Genomic DNA, 16214 nt, shown 5'->3' with positions numbered 1-16214 from the left:
TATAGCATTAGGAAAATTCTTTAGAGAAGCCAAACTTGTAAATGTTGCAATTTCCTAAAAGCTGAATTAAAGTCATTTTGGTTTAGTATCCTGTAATATGTAAGTCAAAAGTAAAGACCATTTACAATGATAAAATTATCCAGCTATGGATAGCAGGTTATTATTCTGCAGTAGATGGAATATCACTGAAAAGGAAACCTGAAAATGTATTTTTCTGAGATTCATTCTGGTAATAGTCCATTTAATGTATTTCAATATATACTACTTTGTAACACCTCATATGCATTTTCCTCTTTATATATGAGATTTCTTTAGCTTTGATATTGGGCTGGATAAACTTCAAATCCATGTCTTTGCTTTCATGAGTGCCTGTATGCTTTTGGGAACATTTTAGAATGATAGAGATTCCACCTCACCTTTGTGCAGCCTGGTGTGTTTTGCTAGCCAATTGTCCATAATGCCCCCAAGATAATAAATAAATAACTGTAATCTCTCCTTTAAATATCTTGCTGGGCTCTAAATCTCTCTTTCTGGCTTTTTCACCAAAGACATAGGGGCCAGCTGATTTATTTCCTTCTGGAAGAACCATTTAATGTGTTGGTTCAGTCATGATATGAAAGGAAGATACAGAAAGTTGAAGTGGAATTGAGCATCACAAAACAACTGTGCTAAATATTAAATTAATTAATAAATAATTATAGTTTGCAATGTCATTTCATGCATAAATAGTGGTCAGTGAAGGATGCCTCGTTCCTGTCATGCTGTGTAAGACACAGAAACAACCAGTTCTATACCTACTTGAAAATATATATTCTCTTTTTCTGAAAAAATAAGCTTAGTGTCTTCCTACTTAGTGCATTTCACTGCTGCAGAAGGATCTGTTGAGCAGATCCATCGATCTGTCCTGCATTTGGGCAGCCCTTCACATCTGGCCACCATGTCCAACACGTGGCAATGGGCTTCCCAAACTTGCAGGGCCACAGTGCTCTCCATGCCCCAAGCCACCCTAGGTGCTCTCCAATGCAACCTGCAGAGGGATTCAGAAAATTGTAACCTTCTTGGCGTAGATGAGTGCTGGGAAGCAGAGCAGCTCAGCAGGTGTGTTGTGTTTTCACATGTCCCTCACTGTTTTCATAAGGCTGCAATGGGGCTTTGTGCAGAAGGTGTCCTGGAAGCACCAGGCATCAGCCTGTGCCTGTGGCAGCCAAGCTGTAATTTATCTGACACGCCTTTGTGACTTTCCTCTCAATTCCAAAGTAAATGGCTTCTCACATCATTCAAATGCACAACCAGGTTATCAGTAGCTGCCACTTTTCAGCCTAGCAGCACAAAAAGGACATAAAATGCCACTTGCCCTTAACATCGTTCTCTATGTGCTTCTCTCAGCATGCCCAGCAGTGAGTTTCCTGGCTCCCCTTGGCCCTCTGGTGAATCAAACTCAGAAGTGTTCTGACTAGCTGAAGAGGAAAATATTCATTATAAGCAGGTCATATGCCATTTAAACTTCCTCTGATCATGCAGCCATATCAATCAGTGTACTAATTCTCCCGCAGGAGTGGATGCAAATTCTCCTGGTCTAAGTGAACCAGCCTTGAAAGCATTGGTTTCAAAGAATTTTAATATGAAGCTTTTCCAGATAGAACTGATTTGTGAGACTCTTTTAGTAAACAAAGTGGAGAATTATGAGTCTGCTTCCAAGTCTTCAAAGGATTCTGTAACATTGGGCTCAGCAGTTCACAGGTCTTTACAGACATTTACAGGTCAGCTGAACAAAGAATCCCTTTTCTGTATTGTTGGTCTTGCCCAGCTGCATTTGTTTACTGTCACAACACCTTTGTTCAGTTTGATTAAGATAGATTTAGCTCACTCTGCACAGATGTGCTGATAAAGTCTATATACAAACGATGTGAAGGAAGGCCTCAGTTTGTCTGGTTGAAGCCACTGTATTTTTTTAATTGATGTCTTTACCATCTTGAGTTTGGTCCCCTCTTTAAGCAGAGGTTTAGGTTGCAGTTAACCATTTTCCCCCTCAGCTGTTAAATAAGAGTCATTTCCCACCAAAAATTCATTGTTACCATCTTCATCATGAAAGCACTCCCAAAACTTGTTTTTCAACCATTCTTGCATGTAGAGCATTATTGGTATTTGAACCAATTTGTTTTCCTTTGTAAGGATTTTTTTTGCATTTCATTTTGATTTCTGACCTTTTTCAGAGATGATAGTTTATGTTGAGATTATGATTCTGATAGATGGTGACATTTTCTAAGTTGGTGGGGTCACTAAAGGGACATTTTCTTGAAACAAACATTAATTTTTTGGTCCCACAATACACTCTTCAGATGGGCATTGCAGGCAGCTGCTTCCAAGCATGAAGAAACATTTCAAAACTATCAAAATAATTCTACTTTCAAAAATATTAACAATGCAGCTTTCCAGTGACAAAATTCTAAGTATGATGTTGTGAACAGTACTGCATCCAGTTATTTATTCTGGATGGCCATCCAACAAGATCACTTCATCCCTCTTTGTCTTTCACAGCCAATTCAATGTTGACAGCATGGACAGCTCTGTGCACTAGGCCATCTCCATGTTAGTACCATTGTTCTGAACCAGGAGTGCAAAGTTTTCAGTACATTAAAATGAACACAAAACCTATTGAGGACTGCAGCTCTCTGTTATCTTGGAAACAATTATATATTTTCATTTGAGAGAATATCAAGTTATTACAGCAGTGTCAAATTATTTTGAAGAGAAAGTGAATTGCCCTGTTTCATTTGTTAAAATGTATTTGTGTGACTCATCTGCTGTTGTTATCACTCAAACCATTATTAATAGTAGTGGTGCATTTAATGAACACCTCCTTATTTTGTAGCACTGGAGAACTTCATTGAACAGTGAAGCACAAAGTCTTGGATTCTGTTTTGTCTTGGGAGAGAATGTGCTCAAAGGCTAGCTGAGACAGGTAAAATTTTTACTTGTTAAATAGATACTTTTCTGAGGGCTTTGTAAGAGGGCTTTATTTATAGCTAGTGCATGGGACAATTAAAACAGTTTTGAGAAGGCTCTAACAAGTGACTAACTGTAAAGATAAATTGGGAGTTTATTTTCCTTTTTTGTTTCAAAATACAAGTATTAATATTGCACAACATCGATTACACTATTCTGGAGAGCATGCTTTCAGTTTTAAACACGGACATTAAGTTTAGCATTTGTTTAAAATGGATGTATATGAAAAACCACTGATCTTTTTGAGGACTGCCCTCATCTTTCACTGTTACTGGTAGTTATGTATATTCAGCAAGACATGATTATTCCATGATAAAAAGCCCCAAACACTTGGCACTCTTTCTCTCTGATTTAAAACAAGAGTAAAATATGTCTAGAGCTTTCCATAGCTGTGGTACATGGTGTGTATCAGAGACAGAGTGTCATCACACTGCTCGTTAGCACATGTGGAGCCACTCTCTTCCAAAATCCCGATGCCTGTGCTGTATGGCTTAACCTCCATTTCACAGCTACGTATGGCTGCTGGCAGGGGACCCAGCTTTGCAGGGAGCAGCAGAAGCAGCTATGTGGGAAGGCTGGGGCCTTTCTAAATATGCTAAGGGTCATTTTATAGAGGCTTTGCACAGCGAGTGTGAATCTGATGAATGCTAGGAGAATGCAGTTGTCACTAGATGCACCTTTGAAATGGCACAGTGGGCTTTGCTGTTGGCTCCCTTAGCTAAAGGGTATTTTGTGTTGTCTCCAGCAGACAGTCACACAGTAAGTGTATATACAAATGCTTTTGACAAATTACTCATGTTTAATTCCTCTGGCACTTTTATTACAGAGTGTCCCTGACACTATCAGTAAACTTTTTCAGCTTTTTTGGGGTATGTCAGTTCTTCCACACAACAGCTTTGGTTTGATCTTTTTTTCACACTGGACTGAAAATAAAGTATTTTGAATATTTTTTGCAATAGAATTGTGTCAGAACAGATGCTCCAAATTCGGAAGCCTCAATTTTTCTTCAAAAAGTTTCAAAAGATTTAAAAAACTTTGGACTGAAAAACATTGAAGGAAAACAATATGTTTCCATTATAGTTTTGGTTTCAATGAAAGACCATAAAAACATCTTATATGTATTTTGCAAACCATTAAAAATCTTTGCCTGGAAAAAGAGAAACTCTTTCTTCTCAGAAAGAATTAAAATTTTATGCCACAAATAGAATTTCCTCCACTAAAGATAATGTCAAAATTTGTATGGAAAGGGAAAAAACCCCTATCTCAACAAGTAACAGTAAAATGAAAATCAGTTATCACAAAGGGAGAAGATGAGGCTTAGTGATGGGATGTTTTATTTTATAGTTCAGTGTTATTCACATCAAATACAGTTATCAATACCTAGGTAAGCACCTTGTCCCTTCAAGTTTGTGGATTTGAAACAATTTTTAGCACTGGGAGTAATTTGTGACTCTCAGGATTGGGAGGGCTGCTTCTTTAGCTAAGTGGAGCCATTCTTTTCGGACTCACATCTTTCAATAATTGCACTATTCATCTCTACTGCATGTCATGGTAAATGAATACTTTAAAGTCCATGTGCTGTGTAGAAGAGACAGCAGGAGATAGATTTGAAATGTGCCTTTCCATTTTAGTGTCATATACAATTACTGAAAGAGGCAACACACATGAACAACTTAAGTACTTAATGGTTTCCCCTTAAAATGGTAGCTTGATGTTAATATGTCCTGAAACAACTTTAATTTTTCATTATATCTGTAATTATGCAAATATTAAGAATAGAATTGTTGTGTATAAATATTCATGTTTGTGTATGAAGGTATTAAGGTATGTAGAGGTCAGATTCTGTACTGCAGTGAATCACAGCTGAGAAAAACAACAGCATAGCTCGATGTGTTTTTAACTGGAAATGGGCAGTGAGAGCTGCCAGGCACCAAAAGGACAGCTGGCGTGGCAGCATTTGACATCCTGTGTGTAATTGATTTTGAATGCTTGACAGGTTTTTATAATGGTGCAGGGGCATTTAGACCAGCAGGTAACTGTTGGGAATAGATTGAGTGGTGGTGAGCCCATTTTCATATTACTCTTACTCAAGAATCCTTTAGACACACTTGACATCAAAGATGTGTTCTCTTTTAAGTTCAAGTGCTTGTCAACTGTTACACCTCTTTTCATCAAATTCCAGAAAAGCTGAACAACTTAAAACACCTGTATGTTATTTAATTAAGTGATCACTGTTAAAAATGAAATTTCAAGTACAGTTTATATATCAAACAAGAGTAGGAAATAAAAATATTGGCTGGGCAAACCAGCCTTTAGTTTTCATGTCCAAGTTATTTTTGTTGCTAAACCCTGAGCACAGGATCACTTGTGAATTTGATGTCAGAATTAGATCGACCAGCCTGATAATTACAACCAGAGAAAAGACAAGCTGTTTCTGTCTGTTTGAAGTGATGACATTTTTATTTTTTAATATGTGCTAAGTGGGCTGATCAAAATAATTCAATTCTTAGAGAGCTAGTGGGTTTGTTTTCCTTTTGCATTGCATGGCTGCAAATTGTCAATTAAAAAAGAAAAAATTCACATCTCTAAACAGATTTGATTTTGTCTGGGGTTCACCCACCTGTCCAGGATCTTAGGGATTAGTGCAACAGAGTGCCTTCATTCTGGGATTCTGAATTCACTATCTGGTAAAAGAGTTTGCATTGCCAATAGTGAAACATAATGTAGTGTCTGAAAATCAGGCTGCCTGGAGTAAGGCATGCAGATACTGAAGATTCAAAAATGACCAGCTGCTCTAAAAATCTCGACCTTTGGTCTTCAAACTTGTGGCAAAGTATTTTGTTCTTCAAGGATATTTTTTAACTCTGTCATCATTTGCTGCTAAAGGTTTGGTGTTTCGTATCCAGTCCATTAATGTTGGGATCTGGGTGAATATTTGTATTTGGGACAGTAAAGTATCTCACATAATACATGATAAATATCCAAAACAACTGCTATGCTAAACTTAATAGATTGTGCCAAGCAATGTTCATAATATTTTATTAATGCCTGTGAATTGAATCTAGAAAATTTTACAGTGCTTTGACTGACCATTCATCCAAAAGATATAGGCACTTAATTGTGTCTAAGCAGCTGTCAATTTTGTATGCCCTTAAGATGTCCCCTTCTCACTTGGCTGATCTCATCAGGTTTGGAGCCTCTGAAATGTTCAGACTTAGACCAGAAGGGAAAATTTTGCTTGTCACAAAACTGCAATGGCTTAACCATTATGGTGCATGTCTAAATCTTAAAATATCTATGAAAATTATTAAGAGCTACAGGAAAGGACAAAGACGGTTGAAGCAAATTTTCATAGAAGACTAAATATCTTTTTGCAGTGGTTTATATACTTGTAAAGTAATTTGTACAGTAATTAAGTGCAGTATTTTGATAATAGACAAAGAGTATTTCCAAACTGAAAGGACTCACATTACTGTGCTCGTTAAATTAATTTCACCAGAGATTATATTTTTGAACAAAACCATGAAAGGAGAGTCCCCTGGAGCCCACAATTTTCAAAGAAATAGAGAGTAATAGCCTTAGTATTTTAGTTTACAAAGTTGATCAGATAATTTCAAGTCTGTCTACCCAGATGCCTTTAGTTGTACAAACTGTCCTTCATTTGCTGTTGTAAAGATGTGTGGTGTTTTATGACTGAGTAAAGCTACAATGTTGTCTCTGAGTGTAATTTGCAATTGTTGGAGCAGAGGAGGTAAGAAAAATTGAATCAAGAGACAAAAGCTTACACTAGAGTCTTGGAGATCCTGCAACAATAATTTTTCATAGCAAAGCTGGGAAGTGCTGTGTCTTAGCTAATAATTGTAGCAAATATTACAAATAGCTTGAGCAATTATGCATTTTAACCCGTTCATTACTTTAGAGCTAATAATCAGCTGCTTAAGTACTGCAGTTAATCTCATCAACTCTACTCATCTTCCTAAGATTATTTGCATACTAGAGGCTTCTTCGCTCATTGGAGGGAGATATTTCATTGCTATTAGGTATTTATTAAAAATGTTTGACAGAAAATTGATTTAGTATTTCTTTGTTAAGAGAATAATAATTACAATGATTTTTTTTAAACAGGCTTTCCCCCCCCCCACATTATTTAGGAATTAATTCATTGGTTATTAGTGTTTCCTAAAAGGGACTTATAGGTAAAACATTTCTATAAAGTCTTGACATTTGAATGACTTGAAGGATATTTTTAAAAGAAAATATATATTTGAGGTACCCACTAATCTACTTTTGGTTTAATAATTCCATTTGCACACACAAGAAAATAGCTGTAGACAGCTTTATGATTCTAGATGAGAAAAGTATTGCTCTGGTTAGATCTCAGAGACAGTCCATAGAAAATTAGGAATAATCCACAGAAAATTAGTTTAGATTAGCCTGCAGTAGCATAAAATACTATCTATCACTTTGAAAGCATCACTCATAAAACTGAAGAATATATTTCAAACATGTATGTTACAATAATTGCACATAAAATGCAGAAGCACTTGAACTGTTTGATGTTGGCCTCAGTGTTAGTTATGTTATGCTCTGTTAAAATATACAGGTTGCAGGAACTATTTCTTTTGTATTTTTAAATTATTTTTTATTTTTTAAGCAGGATTGTATATGCATTTTCTTCTGTGGGTTTTTTCTTTTACTTTTTAATTTTTTTTTTAAGGTAGGGGAAATCTTAATCATAAAGCCAAAAACTAGGACTTACTGATCCCATGTGGTTAAAAATCTACAGGAAATCCTGTGAGTGAAGGCCCCGTTCTTTGCATTAAAATGTGACAGAGTGGTAATTTAAATTATGAAGGAGGGCCAGTTCCCACTGAACACTATCTAAGCAGAATTTAGCATACCTGTCATAGCCCATTTCGTTTTCAGGAGCCTTATACATCTGCTGCCTCCCAAAACATAATCTTGGGAAGCCAATGTATCGATATTTGACTCACATATTTACCATTTCTGTCCTCTCCTAATCACTCCACAAACTGATTTAAATATACCGGGTTCTACCAATATTGCACCAGTCTGTTTTGCATAGTAAAAATAAAGATTGTCTAAATTCACGGCTACAAAATTTCTCAGATGGAAAATGTAGTGTGCTATATCCTTCCTGGAGTATTTGCTATCACAAAACAAAAAAAATGAATTTTGAAGAGCAATAGTTTCCTTCCAAGTAACCTCAGTTTCTGTGCTGCAAGACTGTGCTTGTTCCTGGATACAACAGAAATAATGGCTAAGATCTTCCATTCTTCTCTCAGAATCTTTTCAGTAATTAGACTAGACTTCTTCCATTTCTGCCTCTTCCACATTAGTACCAGGGGAGGAAAAACCTGGTGTTAAATGTTCTGTTCCAGATTTTATCCTCTCATTTATATCAAGCTAAACAAATATTCCAAACACAAGCCAGTAGCATCTGTTAATTTTTCTCTTTATTACCTTGCACAGGTTATTTAAATTTTTTAATATATAAAAGGCAGTTCTCAGCCCTACACAGACTTTAGCATTCATACAGTTTGCATGTAAATATTATTTTTAGCTGTGAACACAGTTATTTTTATTTATGTAAACAGTCTTCTGTCTAAGCCTTGATCATAGTTGGATTCTTTTGTAGTTGTTAAAAGAAATTTATTGCAATTGTATAACATTATATCATGGCAATGGTTTCTTTCCCTCTGAAATCTCTTAAATGTTCCTTATTAGAATGGTCTTACATCACTGAGGTTTCAAAATTATTTACTTCACATGATCACAACATCATTTGAGAAAATATGAATTTCTTCCGTGCCAGATGGTAATGGGTATTGGTGGCTTTTTCAGTGAAAGAGATAGGAAGCTTCTGAATTTCTTTTCTTCTAAAAGTTATGCCTTCCCACTCAACTTTATTCCCACCTGCCAGCAAAGCTAGATTTTTTAAGAGTGACTCCCTATCTTGCATCCAAAGAAATTACTGTATTTTAGCAAAAGTTTAGTATAATGGAAAGTTCACCTCTATTCTGTGTCTAAAGATTTTTAAATATTTTTGGGCAAAAGCTGTTGCCTGGGAAGTTTGCTGCATTTATCATGAGCCAAGGAATTCCCATCTGGCTGGTTTGGGATTTCAGCTGTCTGTGGACAGGAGGGACTGTGTCAGTGCAGCTCGTGTGGCAGCAGCTGGGCAGTGTGATTGGCTAAGATATTGTATTTATCCAGGTGAATCCTAGGCCTGCTTTTCAACAGTGATGCTGTTGGTGCTGATTATCACAGTAAAGGACATCTGACCATCCCTGGTTGCAGATCAATTAATGTAAGTTATTACTACAACAACGATATTTAACCTTGACTTAACATTTGACTTATTAACATGAGTAATAGTTTAACACAGCCATGTTTAACATGTGTAGGGATTAGTTTATATTTTTTAACAATGAGCTGTACCATTGTTGTAAGCAAACTTCCAGTGTAGAGCAGCTGTAGGAGAGTTTCTGTAATGTACTTTTCATTCAGAGGGAACAAACGGATTTGTGTTGCTTCCCAGAATGATCTGCATAGGAAAGTGATGCCTTTCAGGTGATAAATTAGGTGCTATATACTGTAAGAAGTGCTTAAAAATCCAGATGTATTTGAAAAGTAGCTCTAATGATAAAATAGGACTTTTAGGCACTGAAGTTTTCAAACAATGCAGGATTTTGATGATTTTATTTTATGCTCAAATTTAGTCATGCTTCAGATTTTACCAAATGTGCCAAAATCTCACAGTAAAACCAAATCACATTAAAACAAAAAAGCAAAACCCCAATCCAAAGAGGGAACAAGGGGGATGATATGAGTTTACAAATCACTGGCTTAACCCTCTTCAACACAGTCATCTCACAGCCAGTCTTGTCAGCATTTGTCCACAAGCAAAACACAGGGATAATATATATCCTCTACATTGTAAGAGTGAGTGCATAATAATGCTTTTGATAAAGTAAAACATTTGATCAGTGACCAATAATACTTGTTTTTTCTATCTTGTGATTATTCCATTTATTCTAGTCTTAATACTTATTAATTGCTAATACATGTTTTATTCAAATAAAGTTGTTAGTGTAAGAAAGCTGGAATGTTAATGTGAGTTTTCTTGTCATTGCACATTCTGTCACAGGTCATGCAGCCAGTCAGTTCAAGGCTGTGCTTAATTCATTGGGATGAGGAATTCACTTGGAATGGGTGGGAGGCTGAGTGGGTGGCTGTGGTTGACTCTGCACATGTTCCACCAAGTAATCCAAGTGCCTGGACATTTGTGGAGTTGTCCCTGCAGTGAGTTATTGAATAGGCTTTTTGTAAACATATTTGACTATGCTACTGTTATAAAAAGTAATCACCATATGATCTTACTGTGGTTAAGACCTGACTGACCTGACTTTGGATTTTGAAGCTGTTTAAGTGCAACTTTCTGTAATGTTGAGAGTGGATGATTTTATTTTAACTCTGAATACAAAAAGAGAGATGCAGATGGATTTTCAAAATTCTCCCCTGTTATGTGTGTTATTCTACTCAGCTGCAAAGGTGCTACATATTCTGTCTAGAACTGTCTGATAATATACAGTTCTGTTTCTCATAGGAATTGAATTTTAATCAGGAAAGAAAAAATGCACTTGGGAATAAAAACTGCCAACATTCATTAGTCCTTGAATTAAGAAGTTGCATAAGCCAGCACTCTTACAACTCTCTGGGTGTATGGTAGTGTGGGTGGAACTCTGAACTTACAAAGGAGCGTCACTGGAGTCAGGTGTAGGATCAGAACAAATTTATGAATGCAATCATTCCCACTCTTAATGGCAGCCCTCTAAAATTATGTAGGATTTCCTTCCCACGTCTTTCACGGGGTGTTTAAGAAGCAATGAATTTTCTCTTTAAAAAAAAAAAAAGAAGGAACAGAAGTGGTTGGAATAAATTGGTTTTGTGTAGAGAGGTTTAAGTCATGATGCTGTATGGTTATAAATCGTATTGTAGACCTGTCAGAAATGGCTTCTGTATATATTCCTTACCCATTGCTCATGGATGGCAAAAATTCTAGAATTTCCTTTTAATGGATCCATAGCCAGATCTCCCATACTGATGAATTTGCTATCACAAGTAATACCTACTGTGCCTGAATGTTTTCTGAGTGCACTGAACTTTTATCTATTTCTGACCCTAAAAACTGAATTGAATTCAGACAGATGTTCACCAGCCTCCTTTGATACCTAAATGACATGAACTAATTTTTCTCTCTTAACTTGAAATTTGTGAGACCACAAATCTCTTAACTGAACGTGGCTCCCAGTGGCTGATATTTTAAATTGTGACCAGCTCTATTTTTTTTTCTGTCATGAGGAACTAGCACTGGTGCAGTTGGCATGATAGCAAAGAATCCAGGAAGAGTGTTGATTCTTCAGGAACACTTGCAGCTTATGTACATGATTAAATTCTTCAATTTCTTCCAAAAGAAAGTCCCTAATTAATTCATTACCATATATCTGGGGAGACATCCCAATGCAATCTCTACAAGAGTTCCATCCTACAATAGTCCATTAAATACCTGCTTAAAAAAGTTCTTAAAGGACTTGCAGGTACAGAAAGAGATGCCTGACCCCCATTTAATCTGGATGGAAGATGTGTTGTTTGTGGGTTTTGTGGTTTTATGTGTTATTCCAAACACATTTTGTGTGTTTGTGTTATTCCAAACACAGCATCTGCTGTATTTGGAAAAAGAGGCTCATAGGAGTTTGAATGTGAGGATTTCTCCACTTATTGGGGGAAACCACTCATGGGACATGAGCAAGGAGCTTTTCAACCATGCCTTTGTGCTCATTTTTTTTCCTCTGACTATAGTAAGGTAATTTTGTTTTTGCTGCTATTTTGACTAAATATTTCTCTGCTTGTCTGTAGACTCCTGATATGTATTACACTATGTGATCTCCCTTCCTCATTTGCTTTTGTTTTACCTGTGCAACCCTAATTTCCCCCTAGTTTTGTTAAACCTAACCTAGCTAAGTACTTCTTTGTTTTCTTATTATTCATCTCTGTGGTATCTAGTCAATGTTACGATTTCCAGCTTGGTTTAAGATTTCCAGCTTGGTTGCAATAACAATATGTTTTATCTAACCTAGGTTTCTCTCCAATGCTCCTATTTCCTGTCTGGTACGGTTTCCATTATGGTGGAAAAGGTAAGTTTAAAAAGAAAAAAGGAAATCAAATGTAATTACAAAAATCGGGATCACTGTGCTTGCTGTGTGTCTGCAGAGCTGTTTCTGTAATGCTTTGGTCAGAGATGTTGCTCTGTTCACACAGCACAGTTTGTGCTGAATTCTTCTCTATGCAATAAGGTCCTAGTTTTTCTCACAATAAGCTTTACAGCTGCATTAATTCTTGGAATTATGCATAACCTTCCATTTCTGTGTATCCATTTCTCTCTCACCTTCAAGTCTACTAAAATTGATTTCTTCCATTATCACCCTTTATTATATTTTTCTTGGTTATTAAAATGGACGAGTCTTGCAGTTAAGGGCTCTCTGTTGATCAGTGGTGTTATACCACTAGTGACTGTTCTTTCTTCCCTCCAGAACCTGGTATCCTAACTCTAGTAAAGGCTGCCATGGGATAATAAATTTTCTTAGGTTTATTTTTCTAATCACTAAGATTGAGGTGAAGGTTTCTCAGTACATGATGAGCCTTAGATACCTGGAGAACTTTGAAGACTCCCAGCATTGAAGATCTAGAATGAAATATTAGTAATATGTATTGAAAAAAAATAATGAAAAGTTTTCTGTGATCGTCTACATTAAAATCAGTTTCAAGGGAAATTATGAAAAATAGAGCATGCTTTTTAAAAAAATGAAATTACATTGTCCTAAGAATTTCTATTTTTAGGCATGTAACAAAAGCAGGATGGTGTTGTGTGAAAAATGTAAAAATATGTAGATTTTTCATGTCTAGATCATAGTATTATTTCATAAGAAATTATTATAAGCCTTCAAAATTAATATCCTATCCAGCTATTGAAGGCAAATTAAATGCAAATGAAACTCCTCAAATGAACGCATAATGCTTACTACACTGAGGTTTCAAAACACATTTGTGATGCTGAGTAGAAAAAAAATCAAACTTACATTGAATGTACTCTGCAAATGCAAATGTCATCATCCATTTCTTTTTATGCTTTTCTGGTTTGTGCTCTTTGTTTTGCAAATATGGTAATTGTTATGCAGTTGTATTAAAATTGGAAGAAGTCATTGAAATTCACCCAACAAATACACTCTACTTCCAAAGTTATTTGGTTCAAAAGTGTAAAATGGATTTTGAATTTTATGTCAGCAGTTTTAAAGCTTATCATGTTACATTTCATATATTCTACTATGTCACAAATGAGATCAGAAATATTGAGGTGTTAGCATGAAACTACCAAAAAACCCCAAAAGGCATGTTTTAATCTCTGATTTATTTGTTATTTTTAAATGAAAGGCCAACTGATGACATTTCTTTTGGCAAGACAAATGTTTTAATTCATATACTGAGGTCCTTTACTTAAACTCTGAATGGTGTACTTTCCTTCCAGTATTTTAATTTCAAGAGTTACCTTAACATATCAATTTCTCTGTACAAGTCCTGTAGGACATAACTTTTTAAGCCTAAAAGGATTACCCTTTTGTGCCTTCATGCATTTTAGACTTCCATTTACTCATCTCCAGTGACAATGCTGGGAAGAGCTCTCTCATGTTTGCTACACCACCACTGACCACCAGTGTGGTCTGTGATACAAAATCAGGGAGCTGAACAATCTTTCTCCAGTACATTAAGTTTTCTACACTAACTTTTTTCTTAGCTGTCATTATAGGTGACTTCCAGCACTGCTAAATCTCCCAGGTACTGGACACCTTCATCTGCAGTGGTCTGCTTTCCTGGGGACTTCACAGGATCTTCCTTAAAAGAGCATCTTGCCCAGCACAGCAAGACAATCAGTGCCAGGGTAAAGCACAGAGCCACAGGTTGTGTGAGCCTGTTCCCAAACCTGGCAAATGAGGTAAGCAGCTCAGCTGCCAGCTCCCTGTCCTGCACAGGACCTGGCTACCCAATAACTGCTGTAGCTACAGCGTGAATAATGTGAAATTGCCATGGTCTCACCCACACTGGGCACCACAAAGGACTGTGGTGGGCTCACCTTGGCTGCATGCTAGCCCTCACCAAGCTGCTCTCTCATTCCTCCTCAGCTGGACGGAGGAGAGAAAGTTAGATGGGAGATGAACAAGGTGGAGATGAGACAGGTTACTAAAACAAAAGGTTATGTGCACACAAGCAAAGGAAAACAAACCCCCAAAGATTTAATTTTCTGCTTCTCATTAGCAGGTGTTTGGACAGTGTCCAGGAACAGAGCTTCAGCTCTCATAGTGGTGGGCTCCAGAAGGGAAATGTTGCAAGCAAAGAATGCCCCCACTTCCAACTCCTCTTAGGTTTTGTTTCTGAACTGATGGTCTGGAAAATCCTACTGGTCAATGTGGATCCACTGTCCTATTAGTGTTCCCTCCCATGTTCTTGCCAACTCCCAGCCTACTGCCTCGGGCTGGAGTGTTGAGAGGCAGCACTGATGCTGTGCCAGCCCTGCTCAGCAGTAGCCAAAACTCTGGGGTGTTATCAACACCTTTCCAGCTCCTGATGCAAAGCACAGCACTGTGAGAGGGCTGCTTGGGGAAATGATCTCCAGCTCAGCCAGACCCAATATAACTGTTCATGCAGTTATTCACAGGATTCACAGTGTAGGAACAAGATTAAGACCATTAAGAGAGGGAAAGCTGAATTGCTCTAAATGACTGACACAGGCTTTCTTTTGCTGTGGTTTGGGTGGAGGATGCTGGATCAGAATAGTGGTGTGTCAGGTATGTGCCCTGTAGTACTGTGCAGGCATCCTTACCTTTGTCAAATGCAGAAATAAAAAAAAAAAAATAAAATTGGGCAAAAAACTCAAGCCCCACAGTTCTCACAGGACATAATAATAATGAGGCATGTGGTGTGCAAAACTTGGATAGAAGGCATCAGAAGACTGACCTGCAAGAAAGGTGATTATTACATACCTAAACAAGGAGCACAAAGAAAAAAGCTTTGTTACACACACAATATATGGTGAACAAGAAAGGTGGAGCAACTTTATGGAACTGATTGTCAGGGAAAAAAGTAAATGCTAAAGCATTTTATGGGAAATTAAAGTTACACCCTGTGGTGAGAGAGACATGCAGACAAAGATGAATACCCATGTGTTTTCATTTTGCAGCATAGCAGCAAAATCTGTTTTCTCATTTGTCTTGTTAAATGTTTCAACTGGCTCTGTATGCATTGTCTTTATATCCTGCAGGATACAGGTTAAGATTCTACATGCTGTTTGTCAAATTTTAAGATGTAAAGCAATGCTCTTGGAGGCTTAGCATCTTTGTTTAACTACAGCTGTGTTACAGTATGTGTTTGAGAGTCTGATTGAATATTACAAGGCTACATGCAAAGCAGATCTCCACTGATGTAGCTTTTGATTAGTGGGGAAATGGAAAATAATTTTTGGGGCTGCAATGGTTTCATATTTATCATCAGAGACTGTTAATAAAGGGAGAGTGTCTCCTTTCTGTACACAGGTACCAACAGCAAGTTTTGGGAACTATGCAAGCCATATCTGAGGACCTGGAATCTAACTGATTACTTGGAAAGAAAGCCAAAATTTTTGAGTTTATGGGAATCTCTTTTATCATTTGGAGAGGATCTTAGAATTACTTGGCTGGAAGGAAGTATTTCTGTGTGTATGTATATCAGCCAATGTTCAAATCTCAGTATAAAGAGAAATAGAGTTTTGACGCTTTCTTTTAATATTTTAGTTATGTGCTCCACTTTATTAGAAATTTTCTTTAGCTACTGGCAATTCAAGGTGGTTGCTTCAAATAAATCTGTAACTCTGATGACATAGGAACATAAATGCCATTTAATATCTATGATACTAGGGCATGTATGCTTTATAAAAAGTAACTATAGAATAGAAATATTGAATGCCATAGTTGTTATTAGCAGTTTATTAATATCTGACCATGAAGCGCGATGTGACTGGTCTCTCATCTGATACAAAATAGTGTAGTTATCTGAATCAGTAGAGTTATGCTGGCTTGACCCAGAAGGGTTTGAGAGGA

The 16214-nt window shown here is 36.8% G+C and overlaps 1 long non-coding RNA gene across 1 annotated transcript; it reads left to right on the top strand.

Annotated features, from left to right (window-relative positions):
- Positions 1-12165: 12165 nt before the first annotated feature.
- Positions 12166-15827, top strand: LOC106858577 (uncharacterized). Its single transcript, XR_015805275.1, has 3 exons — positions 12166-12224; positions 13880-14077; positions 15672-15827. It is a non-coding gene; the product is annotated as an uncharacterized LOC106858577 (long non-coding RNA).
- Positions 15828-16214: the final 387 nt, after the last annotated feature.

The sequence above is a fragment of the Sturnus vulgaris genome, chromosome 9, assembly GCF_052056855.1.
Source record: "Sturnus vulgaris isolate bStuVul1 chromosome 9, bStuVul1.hap1, whole genome shotgun sequence".
Taxonomy (NCBI): domain Eukaryota; kingdom Metazoa; phylum Chordata; class Aves; order Passeriformes; family Sturnidae; genus Sturnus; species Sturnus vulgaris.
Note: the sequence above shows the minus strand (reverse complement) of the source record. Positions and strands in the feature narration are given on the sequence as shown.